Raw genomic sequence first — 6,328 nt, forward strand, 5'->3', positions numbered from 1 at the left:
GGACCATCCAGTCCAGCCAGTCCATGTTTTACTATTAACCCTTACCCATGACTGACACCCCCGTCAGAAAAGCCACAAGCCCTGGTTGATCTCATGAAATCACTCTTCCAAACCCATTGGCTGACCTAAAAAAACTGTCAACAGCTTCTCTGAACCCTGTTCACAACAGAAGAGAAGAGGCAGCCAGGGTCCTTGATCAGGGTGCATAGGCTGAAATCACCATCCCTGAGGAGCACCCCAAGTGGGACTTCACCACCCCAGAGGGACAGCACCAGATCCACCAAAATCAGGACGCCCTCTTCCAGGAGATCAAAGCCGGGCACCAAAAGCCAGTGAACATGACCAAAGTTTCCTCAGTCACTCAACAACCAGGAGAGTCTCCTGGGGACTATTATGAAAGACTGTGTGAAGCTTATCGCATCTACACCCCCTTCAATCCTGAGTCACCAGGGAGCCAACACATGGTCAGCACCTCATTCATAGCTCAAGCAGCCCCAGACATCAGAGGAAAGCTCCAAAAACTTGAAGGCTTTGCCCGGATGAATATCACTCATCTGATTAAAATTGCCAACAAAGTTTATCTAAACAGAGAAGTTCAGGCTGACAGAGAGGCTGAAAGAGAAATGAAGAAAAAGGCCAGCTTCCTGGCAGCTGCCCTAAGAGAAAGAGAGATGACCAAAAGGCAGAGCAAAGCCGACCGCCAAGATGGGGAAGGCCTAGGAACCCCCTAGCCAGGGACCAGTGTGCTTACGGTAAAGAGAAGGGTCACTGCAAGAATGAATGCCCCAACCGAGGCCAAGCCCCAAAGCCCAGTCGCTGCCGGGAGGAGCCCCACGGGGAAAGGCTCACTGGCCTGGCAGGAGCAGACTCAGCCTGACAAGGACCAGGCTCTCTCATGCTCAGCCCCCATGAGCCCACTGTCAGAATGAAAGTGGGGGGACAACAGATGACTTTCATGGTTGACATAGGGGCAGAACACTCTGTGGTCACTCCCCCTGTAGTCCCCTTTGGTGAAAAAGACTGCAACTATTCTCAGAGCTACAAAGACAGGGACAGTACCCCTCTCACAAGAGGTGAGAGCAGGCATCCAGGAACACCTGATCAGACTCAGAGAGGCAGGTGTTCTGATCAAGTGTCAGTCGCCCTGGAACAACCCGCTTCTACCCGTCAAAAGGCCAGGAGGAGGGTACCAGCCTGTTCAAGACCTGCGAGCCATTAACAAAGTGACTGTCTCTTTACACCTGGTGGTCCCAAACCCATACACCCTCCTCAGCCAGATCCCGGGGTCTGCCAAATGGTTCACTTGCCTAGACTTAAAGGATGCCTTTTTCTGCCTCTGGCTGCCCTCTAAAGCCGGCTCTTGTTTGCCTTTGAATGGACTGAACTGGATACAGGACAGCAGATACAGTTAACCTGGACAGGGCTTCCACAAGGGTTCAAGAACTCACCCACTCTCTTTGGAGAGGCACTGGCTGCAGACCTTGCCAGCTTTATGAGGGATGCCACGGGCTGCACCCTCCTTCAGTATGTAGATGACCTCCTCCTTGCCAGTGACACCCAGGAAAACTGTGCAGAAGACACAAAGGCCCTCCTACGACTCCTGTTAGACTCAGGATACCGAGCCTCATGGAAAAAGGCGCAAATCTGCCAGCAACAAGTCAGGTCCTTGGGATTCCTTCTCAGGGCCCTAGGGCTGGAGAGAAAAATGGTCATTAGCTCCTTACCCTAGCCCCAGATGAAGAAAGGCACATGAGAGTTCCTGGAGGCCACTGGGTTCTGCAGAACCTGGATTCCTGGATTCTTGGCAAAGGCAAGACCCCTCAACAACCTCCTGTGGGGGCCAGACTGAAAGCCCCCTGTCTGGACAAAAGAGGCAAGAGCCACTTTCTTGGAAATAAAGGCTGCTTCAGAACAGGCACCAGCCCTAGGCCTGCCAGATATAAAAAATCCCTTCAATCTCTTTATACATAAAAAAGTAGCAATTCTGCATTGCAAAGAACACCAAAAGGAAAACAACCCTATAACACAGGGGAACCAGCCAGCAGCTAAAGCAGCTAAAACAGCAGCCAATAAAAAAACAGATAAAGCTCCTTCTGTCACTATGGCCATAACACCACCAGTGGAGGCCCCTCCACCCAAGCACACTAAAAAAAGAAAAGGACTGGGCCATGGCTGAAGGAGTCACCCTAACTAAAAAAATGATAAATGCTGCCTGACAAACATATCTTTGTTCCAGCTGCAACTGGAAGGGATCTAGTCAGCAAATACCATCAGCTCACCTACCTAGGAAAAACACTGCACTGGAAGCCCTCCTCAAAAAGCAATACATCAGCCACTTGCCAGCATTATGAAGAGCAGTAAGTGAGCAGTACATGACTTGTGCCAAAAATAATGCTCAATCTGCACCTCAACCCCCACCAGGTGTCCAAAAAGCAGGAGTTGCCCCCTTTAAAGACCTTGAGATAAACTTGACAGGTGTCCAGCCAGGCAGAGGACTCAGATACCTTTTAGTGATAGTGTATACATACTCTGGGTGGGTCAAAGCCTTCCCAACCAGGAGAGAATGAAGCAGATGCAGTACAGATTTTAACTAAATCACTCAACAGGACCTGAAAACTCCATACTGCATACAGGCCACAAAGTTCAGGAAAAGTGGAGTGAATGAATCGCACACTCAAAGGAAACCCTAGCTAAGTTTTGCCAAGAAACTGGCCTCCCATGGCCAGACCTACTGCCGCTGGCCCTCCTGCATGCTCGCTGCACCCCTGGGACTCAAGGCTTTTCACCTTTTGAATTAGTGTATGGACGCCTTCCCCCTTGTCTAGGAAGCCTCCCAGGGAACCTACACCAGAGAGGAGATAAGGGAGCAAGAGAACAACAGCTCCAGGCCTTGGGAGCCGCCCTAAATCAGCTGCAGCAATACACCATAGAAAGCCCCCGATCTCTCTGGGAACCCCAGTGCATTCCTTCCAGGCTGGGGACTCAGTCTGGGTCAAAGTTTGAAAAAGGCACCCCCTCATACCTCAGTGGACTGGCCCCCACATTGTTGTTCTAACCACTCCTACTGCCCCCAAAGTTGCAGGCAGCACTCTGTGGGCCCATCATTCCAGACTGAAAAAGGCCCATAATCTGGATGAAAAAATACATCAGTGGAATGCCCAGCCAGACCTCCAGAATTCTCACCACCTCCACATCCAATGATCACCCTCTGGCTAGTGAACACCTGCACGCCATGGATCCTGGCCCTCGCTGGGGTGGTATCTTTCATCCTGGGCATTGAACTCTCTGCTGTTGCCCCCCTGGACCAGACTATTCCTCAAAAAGTTGCCCTTTCTATTGTCTATTGAGCAATCATAGATTGTTTTGCTGTGCTTACCTGTTTCTCCCAACTATACCCAAGTCTCAGCCTGCATCTCCCCACTACCATTCTGTAATGTGATTTTTATACCTTCATTCCCTTCCTTTCCTTCCCTTCACTAAAACGAAGTGTTTAAAGGGGCATCAGAGGGGGGAGTGAGAGGGAAAAATTTACAAGGACAGAAATCTGGTCCAGGTGGCTCCCTTCTGCTTCTCAGCAAAAACAACAGAACCCTCCCTTAATTCCCGCTCTGCCAGGCACTCACTCCCTAAGCTCACTCCCTAAACTTACTCCCCTTGCTTGCTTGCTGTGCACGTGGAAGTGTTGCAGATAAGGAAGCAGAAAGATATATATCGCTCCCCTTGCCTTTGTTAGGGTCTCAGACCTTGGGAGATTACTCCCCTCTGAGCCCACCAGTGTAAAATTAAACCCTCAACACTCCAAGACCTCCGAGTGCCGCTTGGTTCTTCTGTCAGTGATTCAGTCCAGGTTTTTCAGGTTTTTCCATAACAATAATATTAACTTGGTTCTTTTGTATAACTTATTTCCTTTGATACAATTTTCCATTTTTAAAATTTGTTCTGAGAGAATTTGAAAATTCCTATTGAAACTTTTTTTTTTTTCAAATGATGGCTGCTTTAAATCCTTGTCAGATGATTCCAACATTTAATTCACCTCAGTATTTACATTAGTTGATTGCTTTTTCTCCTTCAGGTTGTGATTTTGCTGGCTCTTGGTCTGATGGGTGATTTTGTATTGATTCCTGGGTATTTTATCTATTATGTTAGGAGACTGTGGGTCCTGTTTAAACCTTCTACTTTCGAATACTTTTACCCTGTTTAGGTTTAGCATACAGGTCCTGGCCTATTTTTGTGGGCTGTGGTTTCAATAGCAACTTAATTTTCAGAGCCTTTGTGGTACTATTTTGATCTGCTTGTTCATCTGGTCCTGCTGGAACTCCCATTGTTCCCTGCTGGTGCTTCCTGTGTTGGTGGAAAGACCTTCCCCAGGCTGGGTCAGGGTGGGGAAAGTGATCTCCAGCCCCTGGGAAGAGTGATTCCTGGATCAGGCCCTCCACGTGGTGGCAGTCCCCCCACAGGTACTACCCAGCCACCTGGTATTACTACGGGGGTGTTTGTGTGTGTTGGGGGACGATACTGGGGATTCCCAGGTCTGGTTGGGACAGAGATTTGCTTCCTGGGCCAGCTGATTGTTGTGGGTGGAATTCCCCTGCTAGGACTCTCTGGAGTCTGGTTTCTCTCTGTGGTTGAAATCAGTTTCAGGCTTGGTGGGTACAGAGGCTTCCTGGCTAGGTGATTGTCATGGCAGAATCCCCCTTGCAGGTGCTGCCCACCAAGCTGGTGTTGTGGATGGGGAGGAAAGTTTTAGGCTGATGGGGAAGGAGAACACCTCCCCTGCTGCTTGTTAGTGGGGCTTCCAGTTATTGTAATTACCCTGCCAGTGCTCCAGGCTCACCCGGTGGGTGCCTTACCACTGCTGGGTGGGGTGGAATGGGCTTACCTGGGCTACCTTCTCACACTAAGTTTGGGTTATAAGATACCCTGCCACCATGCTGTTACTCTATTCTGAGATCTCTCTCTATACCTAGTTCCCCTTCCTCTCTCCACCTTCAGAGTCCTCGTGTATTACTTCTAGCATTTATATTGAAGTCAGCAGGAGGGAACAGGGAGAAATAAGTTTACATATCATCTTGTTTAGACCCATTATATACTTACAAAAGTAATGAGAGATCAAGAACATATGACTGACAGATAAATCAATAATTGTAGTAGGAAAGTTTTACATAACCCCTGAGAAATTGATACATCAAGCAGACAGGGAGAGATAATACATCTACTAGCAACTTCACATGCAGCAGAGATATGCATTCTCTTCTAGTATATGTAAATCATTCAGAAAATTGACCATTGAGGCAAAACACAGGAAATGTCCCAATTAATTTAAAATAAGTATCATAATCTATGTCACTAGATTAGAGGTTATTGAAATATAATCCTTTCAGCCTGGACACCGTCTTCCAGTAAGTTGCTAAAATGACTAACCCAAAGGGAAAGAGGAGAGGCATCTGCTTACGTTTTCTAGACCTTTTTGAAAACAGAGAGTTTTTCCTTTGGCCACATACATGTGAATCTACAAGAATGGTGATAGAGAAGACATCAGGGAGTGGGCACTGTTCAAAAAGGAACGCCCCACAAATGTTACCAGAGCCAAACTGGAAGAGTCTACAGCATTACCCAGCATACTGTTGCCATTGTTGTAAATAAACAAGTAAAGGGCAAGATTCTTGCAAAGAGAATTAACGTATGTATTGAGCATAGTAAGCACTCTAAGAACTGAGACAGCTTCCTGAAACATGTGAAGGAAAATCATCAGAAAAAGAAGGAAGGCAAAGAGAAAGGTTCTTGGGTTCAACTTCAGCGCCAGCCTGCTCCACCCCCAGAGGTGCACTTTGTCAGAATGAATGGAGAGCAGCCTGAGCTGCTGGAACCCATCCCCTATTAATTCATGGCTTGATAGGTATAAAAAAAATAATAAAAGACCTCTGGACTGGAAAGAAAAAAAAAGAAAATATAACACAAGTCACATATGTAATTTAAAATTTTCTAGCAGCCATATTTTTAAGTTTCTTAAAAGAGAGGTGAAATTCATTAAATATATTTATTTAACCCAGCACATCATACGTGTTTTTACCTTGTAATCAACGTCAAACTTATTAATAAGAGATTACATTTTTGCACTAACTCTTCAAAATCTGTTGGGTATTTTACACTGAGAGTATATCTGAACTCAGATTAGACACGTTTCCAGTGCTCAGTAGCCATATATGGCTATTGGCTACCATATTGACAGCACAGATCTATACTCTTTCACCATATGCAATAAAATGGAAAAAAACCAATTCTCTTTCTGAATGTTAAAAGCAAAGGAAAATATAACACTAAATAAATT

At 46.6% G+C, this 6,328-nt stretch overlaps 1 pseudogene; it reads left to right on the forward strand.

Annotated features, from left to right (window-relative positions):
* The first annotated feature begins 5,412 nt into the window (after positions 1-5,412).
* LOC118932412 (60S ribosomal protein L21-like) lies at positions 5,413-5,893 on the forward strand (annotated as a pseudogene).
* Positions 5,894-6,328: the final 435 nt, after the last annotated feature.

The sequence above is a fragment of the Manis pentadactyla genome, chromosome 4 (genome assembly GCF_030020395.1).
Source record: "Manis pentadactyla isolate mManPen7 chromosome 4, mManPen7.hap1, whole genome shotgun sequence".
In the NCBI taxonomy this organism is placed as follows: domain Eukaryota; kingdom Metazoa; phylum Chordata; class Mammalia; order Pholidota; family Manidae; genus Manis; species Manis pentadactyla.